Source organism: Berghia stephanieae, unplaced genomic scaffold (assembly GCF_034508935.2).
Source record: "Berghia stephanieae isolate SIO BIC M18660-M18661 unplaced genomic scaffold, UCSD_Bste_1.3 scaffold944, whole genome shotgun sequence".
NCBI lineage: Eukaryota > Metazoa > Mollusca > Gastropoda > Nudibranchia > Aeolidiidae > Berghia > Berghia stephanieae.
Window position 1 is genome coordinate 792 of NW_027629593.1, and position 12490 is coordinate 13281.

General features: G+C 37.3%; 1 long non-coding RNA gene across 1 annotated transcript; it reads left to right on the plus strand.

The window, feature by feature from the left end:
- The first annotated feature begins 1914 nt into the window (after nucleotides 1-1914).
- On the plus strand, nucleotides 1915-11229 carry LOC144962358 (uncharacterized). The gene is made up of 4 exons (XR_013643467.1): nucleotides 1915-2244; nucleotides 3751-3824; nucleotides 6471-6524; nucleotides 11019-11229. It is a non-coding gene; the product is annotated as an uncharacterized LOC144962358 (long non-coding RNA).
- Nucleotides 11230-12490: the final 1261 nt, after the last annotated feature.

Here is a 12490-nt window from a genome sequence, read left to right on the forward strand (position 1 = left end):
GCCATATGGAATGTTTCCAAATGCACATAGAAATAAGGAAAATTAATAAAATATCTATAAAAACATAAAATTAACCAACATTAAAATCAGTTGTTACTACATATACACAATATGCGTCGACTTCGAAGTGGCTGTCATGGCCGAATGGTTTAGTCGTCTGCCCTGGAAGAATCCTCCCCCTCCTCTTTTTTTATTTTTTATTAAACTCTCTCTCTCTCTCTCTCTCTCTCTCTCTCTCTCTCTCTCTCTCTCTCTCTCTCTCTCTCTCTCTCTCTCTTTTTTTTTCTAGTTTCTAGCAAATATATTCGTCCCCACTCCGATCTCAAATAGTGTCTAAAAAGAATAAATAATTAAAAAGCAAACAAACAGAAATATTCAGAGAGCGACCAAATGGTCAGATAGAGGAGAAAAAAAAAACAATAATTGTTTAAAAATAAAAACAATTTAAGAAATTCATGCTCAGAAACGGAACATTTACATAAAGGTTAAGCAAACAAAAAAACTCTAAGGTTTAGGTCAAAATAAAAAAAAAAAAGAAAAGAGAGATTTCCCTCGGAGCAGGGAATAGTGTTAACAATAATAATAATAATAATAATAATAAAAAATAATAATAATAATAATAATAATAATAATAATAATAAATAACAATTATAATAATAATAATAATAATAATAATAATAATAATAATAATAATAATAATGATAATAAATAATAGTAATAGTATGATAATAAGAGTATTAATAATAAAAATAGTATTATTATTGATAATAATATAATAATGATTATGATGGTAATAGTAATAATAATAACAATTATTACAATTATTATTATTATTATTATTATTATTAATATTATCATTGACCAAAACAAACAAAAAAAAACAATAATAGATCTAGAGCAAATTAAATAATGAAATAATATTATCGGAGAAATAAAAAATTCAACTGATTTAAAAATCTCTTGCTCGGAATTTGGAACAAGAGTGAAGACAATGAACATCAATTGGGAAGAAAGATAAAAAAAGTTTTAAAAAAAAAAAAAAAATTTAAAAAAGTGTGTGTGTGTGTGTAGGGGGGGGGGGTTGGGGGTGGTCACGACTGGTTCGAATCTGCAGCTTAAAGGAGTAAAATGAAAGGTGGCCTAACCCACTGAGCTGTCTATCCACACCGCTATCGAATATCTTAAATTCATATATGAGCTAAACATATTTCCACACTTTTTGCTTCCTTGTTTTGGTAGTTATTTTCATCTCTGATTCGAATAAGAATATGTTGTTGGATCTAGTTTTGCGGACGTGTGATACTAAATTGTATTGTCTTGTGCGAAGAAGACAGGAAAATAACAGGTGTCGGTTTTGGGCTTTGGGGCGAACAACACCATGGCCTAGGAATTCGTCCGCAAAATAAAAAATAATTCCTGGTCATCCCCAAAATTGTGGCCAGAATGAGCAAATTATAGAAACAAGAGATGATCAATAAAGTTAACAGGTAGGTAGGTAGTGAAAATTTAAATGGTGGTGGACTATGAACAGATTTGATGATAACCAACTTTCTTCCTGGTTGAAAATACAAAGTCGAATTGCCAGTTTGACGTTTTCAGATGAAAGTAACAAAAGAAATTTCATTGATCCATTTGCTTTAAAATAATTTTTAAAAAAGAGATGGATTTGACATTTGATCACTATTTACTTTCATCTTCTGTTAAATATCACTTGATATATTTACTGTTTTGGGACACAACCACTAGTATTTTTTCCAGAATATTTGGTATTTTTCACGCCTAGTTTGGCATTTTGCATAAAATCTTTCTGCCCACTTGCTACATGGGTCTGGGGATAACGAATTTTCATTATCCCCAGACAGGCGTCTGGGAATAATGACAGCCCAAAATCAAAATCGATCAGAAAAAAAGAAAGAGAAGCGTAACTTATAAAATGAATGCATGCACATGAAAACGCTGATTAATTGAATAATGTAAAACAAAAATAACATCACATTAATTGCATATATTGTAAGAAAAACAGTTGTAAAGTTTTGATGTGGATTGACGAAGTTATCTCTCAAGTAAAAAAAAAGGCGCAGCAGACGACAGGAAGTGAATCAATATTATAAGAAAATCTTCTGCAAACAATCGAGGACAAGTTCTATTTTTTGGGGGAGCTATAACTTTTGAGTGCAACCATATTTTGCTCTGAAATTTTTAGAGAAGCTACTTAAATATATATCTCAGAAGGACGTTTTTTTAGTAAGAAGGACCATCTCTGGTTTAAAAGTTATAAACGTTTAAACACACAATCTGTTTACACAAAGATTTCTCAAAATCACGATATAGGAAGATAATAATATTAGCATGGCTGTATGTAGAATTTTATGCCCTTTCCAATGATATATAATACTTGCCATTTCATTTCACTGAGAAAGAAAAATGAATATTTTTAAAACACTCCTAAAAATTTTCCTCTCAAAAACGGAAACAGAAATCCTCGCCTCTTTTCAACTCGCGAGGGCTACTTCTTGCAAGTGCCTAGATATATAGAATTCTAAGTCTAATTTCTTACACTACAGATAATAGACGTCTTCGCTTACAGTTAAAGCTTTATTCGTTGTAGTAAATTCATTCCGAATTCAAATAAAATAAAATGGATGGATTTCAATTTCAGGGTCCGTAATATCGAACCAAATTGGTTACCCCAAATTATCTGTACATGCCCATACACAATTCCATTATCCATACGCTTCACTACAGTGTGTCACATAACTATACTGTAACGCCGTCACATAAAGCCTTTTCATGTGTTTACATAGTGCTCTTTTTCACGGTGTATTGAATTTTTTTTTTAGATAATAAAAAAATCTTGCACTAGACTAGACATGAAAATCGACATTCATACCAATCTGAACTGAATTCATCTGAATGAGTATAATCCACATTAATTAGACTGTTAACGGTTTTTTCAAAAGTAAATTGAATTTGAAAGCATTGAATTCAATAGCTTTTAACAGCCTCATAAGCCAAATATTTTAAATTTTGTCAGCTGTGTAGTGTAATATGAGTCAATATTGGAGGTCAAAATAATTAACTGAGTTATGCCCCTTTGTATTTTAAGAACTGAGATTCTTTGCAGGTGATTTTTACAATAAGCACCTCAAAATACAAGGAAAGCTTTCATGTGCTTATAGAAATAGTGAAATAACGATAAGTATTCAATTGTAAGCTTCAATTTATTAGACAAAGACAGATACTGTCTTACAATTCAATACTTACAGTTTTTTTCTTCTTCGATCTTCAATCAGCACCATTTTAATTATAGAAATAGTGTATCTGCACAATATATCAAACTTTGAAAAAAATCCCAGCTGACAATTTGATGCATACGGGAATCGTAAAATGAACAAATCTAATTTATGACTGTTTTGTTAGACTCCGATCTCACCATTTTCTGATCCATTGTTTGGAATCCACAAACAGAGTTTTACAAACTGAAATCATAGATTCCAGTATTCCACCTTAGATTGCCTTCAGCATTAACCAACATTTGGTATTTACAGAAGTGACAATTTTTCTCCTGATAATTCATTTTCAAGAGTTTGATTTTATTTTTTTAATTGGCGAGGTCAAAAAATTATTAGTTACTATTATCATTAAGTGCAAGGCTGCATATCTTTCAAAACATAATTTCTTTGCTCATTATCTGTTTACAAATTCAAAACATAATCAAGAAATACATCTTTTATTTTTAAATCACTAAAGGACGGCATGAAGATACAGGATTACATCGTGTATTCATCAAAAGATTGTATTCGTAATGGAGATCCAATCTTGAGGTAGGTATTCCATTTAGTTCTCTCTCTCTCTCTCTCTCTCTCTCTCTCTCTCTCTCTCTCTCTCTCTCTCTCTCTCTCTCTCTCTCTCTCTCTCTTCTCTCTCTATTCTCTCGCTTCTCACTCTCTCTTCTTTCTCTCTCTCTTCTCTCTCTCTCTCCTCAAACCTTCTGTATCTCTCCGTCTCTCTCTATCTCTTTTCTGTCTGTCTCTCTGTTGGGTTAGTTAACTGGTGAAGTAAAATACTAGCGAAAGAGTGAAAATGGAAAGGCTTCATATGGGAACAAATCAGACAATGGACGTTTCGGGTACAAACCCTTTGTCAGCACAACAATACACAAATAAACGTGGAAAACAAATAAAATAGAATGAAAAATAACTTGTATCGCCTCAACCCCTCCCCCCCCCCTCCCCTTTTTTATTTTTTAATTTTTTAATTTTTTTTTTCTGTTGACGTTGTTGCTTTGTTTGTTTGTTTGTTTGTTTGTTTGTTTGTTTTTATTTTGTTGTTGTTGTTCTTTTGTTGTTTTTTTTTTCTCTTCTCTCCCCTCTTTTCTATCTATCTATCTATCTATCTATCTATCTATCTATCTATCTATCTATCTATCTATCTATCTATCTATCTATCTATCTATCTGTCTATCTATCTATCTATCTATCTATCTATCTATCTATCTATCTATCTATCTATCTATCTATCTATCTATCTATCTATCTATCTATCTATCTATCTATCTATCTATCTATCTATCTGTCTATCTATCTATCTATCTATTTATCTGTATTTTCCACTTTACTATCGCATCGCCATCTGATCGTTCGTATTTCCTTCGCGAAGATTCGACCTTCGCTCATCCAACAAAGCCCCCCCCCCCCCCCCCCACCTCCGCCGTGACTCTTTCACCTCGCCCTCTCCAATGCCCCCTACTGTTTCACAACAGCTTTCTACTACTACTACTACTACTACTACTACTACTACTACTACTACTACTACTACTACTACTACTACTACTACTACTACTACTACTCCTCCTACTTCAACTACTACTACTACACTACTACTACTACTACTACTACTACTACTACTACTACTACTACTACTACTACTACTACTACTCTACTACTACTACTACTATTACTACTACTACTACTACTACTACTACTAACCACTTATATGTCTTTTATCTTCCATTATTTTCTGCAAAGTTCTGTTCCCTGACGCTGACCTTTTCTTATCAATTAGATCACCCCCCTGGGGCACCCTATCCTCTACCCACGCCATGCTAACATTTCATTCATACTGCAACCACCATTGAGCACAGACAATACAAGTTATTTTTCATTATATTTTATTTGTTTTCCACGTTTATTTGTGTATTGTTGTGCTGACGAAGGGTTTGTACCCGAAACGTCCATTGTCTGTTTTGTTCCCATACGAAACCTTTCCATTTTCACTCTTTCGTTAGTATTTTACGACACCGGCTTCAGGCAGCCCTTACCGTTTCTACTTAACTGGTGAAGGCGTTGTATAGAAAGGACGTTTTGATAATTCGATAATAATCTTGCTAAACATCAACTAATTAAATAGATAAGGAATGGATAAATGAAAAAGATTTAAATATGAGGACACAAACAGCTGTAAACATAAATATTGGTGATCAATAATTAGATAGTGAAAAAAACAAAAAGTCCCATGATATGAAACTCATTGAATGCATTGTTTAGAAAGCACTGACAAGAGTCCGTTAAAAAAACATGCATAGACTAAAATATATTTCAATTGCTCAAGGTAGTGAATATCAGTCAAAACTCACAGGTTACAGCAATTATTATTACTAGTTTTAAGTTTAATTTAATACAAGCTGTTTGAAGGGCTTCTGACTGACAAGTTTCTAAAGATAACACTTACAACAATAAAATAAAAATAAAATTCCCTTTATTCATCCTATAGGGGAAATTTGTCTTTAGAGTCTATTCCAAGGGAATACTGGAATAACCCAGACGTCAGCCGCAGTGCTGCACTTCAAACTGAGCTTGGGCTAGGTGACTTACTCAAGGCCACACAGCGCAGCCGGTATTCGAACTCGGGACCTTTGGGGTACAAAACAAAAACTGTACTACTGAGCCACACTTCCCCACCCAACTGAAACTGAAACAGTGATAAAGATCAATGTATCCTGCCAAAAACATGGTTTTAAAGAGTTCACAAGTGATAAAATTAATAAAACTGGCCCACCATTTAAAGAAACTGTGTCTCTATCCTTACTGTAAAATATTTTCTCGTCATTTAGCTAACAACTACAAAGTAAAATTGCTTATAGATATAGTAGTAGAATTCTTTTTTTTTACTAATGTTATATATGAAATAATCAGGAGTTTGGTTTGATGAGTATAAACTCTCATAAGTGTCATAAGATCTGTCTGTGCTGCACGATTAATAGCCTTGTGCTATGTCTTCATTTAGAAGTTAGCTTTTGAGGCTCAACAGGGAACAGAACTTGTCACATTGTTTTAGTAGTTAACCAGTTGAGCTATCGGGATGAATGTAAAGATGATCTGAACGTTAGTTGTGAGACTGCATTTCTTTCAAAACATAACTTCTTCGATCACAACATAAACAAGAATAACGTTTTTTATTATTTTCTCAAGGATGGACAGGATTGGATTGTGTATTCTTCATAGGACTGGAGCCTTCTCTTTGAGGTAGGAATGTCTGTTGGTCTTCTTTCTCTCTCTCCCTCTCTCTACCTCCCTCACCCTCTTCCTCTCTCTCTCTCTCTCTCTCTCTCTCTCTCTCTCTCTCTCTCTCTCTCTCTCTCTCTCTTTCTCTCTCTCTCTTTCTCTCTCTCTCTCTTTCTGTGTGTTCCTTTTAGTGGGGACCTGTGCTTGTGTCATTTAGGTGATCTCAAACTAAGTACATTGATAGTGGCTCTACATCTACATCTGTTCCCTATTCGATCTCCCCTGTCTCCCTTTTTCTTGGGTACTTTGATTGTAATTCTAGAAATTTTTACTATCCCACTTTCTTCCTTTTTACTGGCGCTGATATTACCTAAATGTGTGGCAAGCGCCGTAAACCCTTAAAAACGAACATACTACAACTACTACAAGCACCACCACCATTACGACTGCTACTACTGCTACTGCTACTACTACTACTACTACTACTACTACTACTACTACTACTACTACTACTACTACTACTACTACTACTACTACTACTACTACTACTGCTACCACTACTACTACTGCTACTACTACTACTACTACTACTACTACTACTACTACTACTACTACTACTACTACTACTACTACTACTACTACTACTACTACTACTACTACTACTACTACTACTACTACTAATACTACTACTACTACTACTTCTACTACTACTACTAACTAATACTCTAATACTACTCTACTACTACTACTAACTACTACTACTACTACTACTAACTACTACTACTACTACTACTACTACTACTACTACTACTACTACTACTACTACTAATCTCTAATACTACTTCTACTACTACTAATCAGTGATGCCAAAACTCCGGTCTCACCGGAAAAAAACTCTGGTCGGGAGCCAAAAATTTCGGTAGCGGGCAACTTCCGTCAAATTCCGGTGAGGTCAATTTGTTCCAAGGATCCACCCCCCCCCCCCCCCCCCCCCCTTCCAAACACTTCATCATCATCACTGCCACTACTACTACAACCACCACCACCACATCATCATTACCACTGCTACTACAACCACCACCACCACATCATCATCACCGCTACCACTACTACTACAACCACCACCACCACATCATCATCACTTCCACTGCTACTACAACTACCACCACCACCACCACCACATCATCACTACAACCGCCAACACTACAACATCATCATCATTACTACCACTACTACTACAATTACCAGCCCCACCACAACCACCACATCGTCATTACCACTTCTACTACTGCAACCACCACCACCACATCATCACTACCACTCCTTCAACCACCACCACCACATCATCTTTACCACTACTACTACTACAACCACCACCACTACATTATCATCACTACCACGACTACTACTATAACCACCACATCATCATTATCACTACTACTACAACCACCACCACCACCACATCATCACTACCACTACTACTGCAACCACCACATCATCATTACCACTACTACTACAACCACCACCGCCACCACCACATCATCACTATCACTACTACTTCAACCACCCCCACCACATCATCATCACTGCAACTACCACTACTACTACAACCACCACCACCACATCATCATTACCACTACTACTACAACCACCACCACCACATCATCACTACCATTACTACTACAACCACCACCACCACATCATCATTATCACTACTACTACAACCACCACCACTACATCATCACTACCACTACTACTACAACCACCACTACCACATCATCATCACTACCATTGTACTACAACACACCACCACCACATCATATCACTACCACCACTACTACAAGCACCACCATATCATCATCACTATCATTTGTACTACAACCACACCACCACATCATCATCACTACCACTACTACTACAACCACCACCACCACCACCACCACATCATCATCACTACCATTGCTACTACGACTACCACCACCACATCATCATCACCACAACTACTACAACTACTACAACAACCACCACTGCAACATCATCATTACTACCACTACTTCTACAACCACCATCACCACATCATCACTACCACTACTACTACAACCACCACATCATCATTACCATTTCTACTACTACAACCACCACCACCACATCATCACTACCACTACTACTGCAACCACCACCATCACCACATCATCATTACCACTACTACGACTACAACCACAACCACTACATTATCATCACTACCACGACTACTACTACAACCACCACTATCACATCATCATCACTACCATTTGTACTACAACCACCATCACCACTAACATCAACATCACGACTACAACCACTATACCACCACCGCATCATCATCACTACAACTACTACTTCAACCACCAATACCACATCATCATCACTACCACTACTACTTCAACCACCACCATATCATCATCACTACCACTATTACTACAACCACGAACACCACCTCATCCTCACTACCACCAGTATACTACAGGAAACTATGGATTGTATTTAGCAATGTGTTTATGTAACATTCCAATTCCTTTCTCCTGTGTGCGGAAATTCCTCTTTCGGCATTGATATTCCTATGAGTGGTGTCTGAAACTCCTGTGAGCCAAATTTAAAGTTGGCGTCTCTGACTACTACTACTACTACTACTACTACTACTACTACTACTACTACTACTACTACTACTACTACTACTACTACTACTACTACTACTACTACTACTACTACTACTACTACTACTACTAATACAACTAATACTTCTACTTCTTCTACTAATTCTAACATCTAATACTACTACCACTATCACCACCACATCGTCGTCATCATCACCATCATCAACATCATCATCACTACTACTACTACTACTACTACTACTACTACTACTACAATCATCACCACAACTCATCACTGCTACTGCAAACGCCACCACGACATCATCATCATCAATACCACTGCTTCTACATCTATCATCACCAGATCAAAACTACTGCCACTACCACTACAACCACCATGACATCATCACCACAATTACTACTAAAACCACCATTATACAGCATTACCACCACTGCAACAACCACCACCACATTATCATTAATAAAACTTTGCTTACAACCACCACCACCACCACATCATAATCATTACCATCGTTACAATTCGCTCCTCCAGATCATCATCCTACAACTTTTACTACAACCACAACCACCACATCATCATTACTAATAACACCAGTACAACCACCTACATATCATCACCACACCACGACCACTGCACATCACCACAACTACCAACACATTATCATCACTACCACTACTACCACAACCACAACCACCCCATCATCATCACTGAAACCACAACTATCACATCATCAATACCAGTACGACTACAACCGTCACTGCCACATCAACCTTTCTACCACTACTACTACAACCACCACCGCCACTCATCCTCCTCTCTACAACCACCACCACCACCACATCATCATCACTACTGCTACAGCCACCACCATCAACACCACTACCATTGCTATTACATACAACCACCGCCTCCACATCATTATCACTACTTCCAATACAACTACAATTACAAGCACATTATCATCATACCACTACTACTACTACTACAAATGCAGTCAACTCCACCTCATCATCACTACAACTACTACTACATGCACCAAAACATAATCTTCACTACAAATACAACCTCTGCTACCACATCATCATCACTACTACTACTACTACTACTACTACTACTACTACTACTAATACTACTACTACTACTACTACTACTACTACTACTACTACTACTTCTACTACTACTACTACTTCGACTACTACTACGACTACTACTACTACTACTACTACTACTACTACTACTACTACTACTACTACTACTACTACTACTAAGACAGGAGGTAAATATTTTCATCGAGGCAGTAATTGCAAATAATAGCGTGCAATATGTGTTTTTGATCATCTTTTTTGTGCACCATGAATGATATCAATCAATGTCATTTTGTAGGTGTTAAATAGGCCTCTCACAAAATAGTATGTATATAATACTAAGACTAGGCCTCTCACAAAAGATTATGTTTATTATACTAAGAACAGGCCTTTTATAAAATATTATGTATATACTGAGACTAGGCCCTCTCACAAAATTGTATATACTAAGACTAGGCCTCTCACAAAATATGTATATACTAAGACTAGGCCTCTCACAAAATATGTATATACTAAGACTAGGCCTCTCACAAAATATGTATATACTAAGACTAGGCCTTTCACCAAATAGTATGTATAACCTAAGTCAAGTTCTCTCGCAAAATAGTTTGTATATACTAAGACTACAAACAACTTAGTTGAAGCAAACCTTGAAAATCTTGAAAGATAGAAAGCCCCAGGATTAGACAATAATCAACAAAAGTTGAACTAGATGTGAAGTCAAAGAACTGATTTTTTTCCCTGCATTTTTATGATTCGTTACTTTTTGTTACAGATATTTGACGTCATCAAGCTCCAGGAATCGAGATTGGCCATATGTGGGCGGTAGGGGCGGTGGCCAGCAGGGATGGTGAGGTCATGGAGGATGATTGTGGTATTCAGCGGAGTAATGGGATGGGTTATATTGGAGGGCCCCAGGGATTGTAATGGCAGTGATCAAGATGTTGGAGGAGTTGTTGGTGGCGAGGTGATGATGGGGATGTAGATGGTGGCAGCAACAATAGTGACATTGTTGGTGAAGGTGGCATTGTTGGGTGACGGATGATGGAAATCATGATGGGAGGGTTGTGGTGGTGAAGGGATGATGATGGGAAGTGATGATGATGGCAATGGTTGTGAAGGGAGGTAATGGTGGAGGAAGTGATGATGGTGGTATTGGTGGGGTTGTAGTGATTGTGATGTAGAGATTGTGTTCGTCGAGGAAGGTGGTGGTGGGTGGAAGTTGTGGGGAGGATGAGGATGCCTGGAGGTAGATTCAGTGATAAAGTGAAGGTGGTGGTGTGGTTCTGGACTTGGTTTGAGTTGATTCCAACTGGTTAGGGCCGGGTGAGTTACATTCGTGTTCTTTGTTGACAAGATGATTATGGTTGGCATTCGCATGGATTTGAAATACAGATAAGTGTGCTTCTACCGGTGGTGGGGTGTATTTGTTTGTGTTTCATGTCCATACCCAAGTGCAGTAGGCGGACTGGAGGCCTACAGGAAGCCCGAATGTGTTTGGGCAGAATGTTGATTTACAATTGTCTTGAAGACGGGGATAGGGATGTGATTTGTTTGACTCTTTCTGATGGGTCACCTTGATCTGGGTTTGGAACTGTGCCATTTACTGGATCTTTATTGTTGAACCTGCTTCTAATCATTTTCGCCAAGCCATGGCTTTCACTTATACCACTAACCTCACATCATGGTCTCTTCTATCACAACCCTATGACCTACCATTACTTCCCATCATCCCTTCCAAAGCTATCACCTCCCAACACAACCATTGCCATCAGAATCGCCTCCCATCATCATCATCTTCACCACCATAGCCCTGCGGAGTGATTTTCATCATCACGTCACCTGCCTTGCCATTTTCACCATCATTGTCACTGCTGCTGCTTCCATCATCTACATCCCTGCCATCACTTTTATATCAACAATACTTTCTTCATCTTGAGCTCTGCTGGTGCAATCTCTGCCGATCTGACCCTGAAAATTACTCTTAGAACGCCATGATCATTTAAAGTGGCTTTATCGTCCCTGCCACCTTGCAAGGCAAGCAAGTCAAGCAAAGACAAGCAAGGCAAGCAAGTCAAGCCATCAATGGTGACTCTTATCACCATTGCCACTTTCACCATCAATGGTGACTATCATCACCATTGCCTCTTTCACTATCAATGGTGACTCTTATCACCATTGCCTCTTTTCACCATCAATGGTGACTCTTTTCACCATTGCCTCTTTCACCATCAATGGTGACTCTTA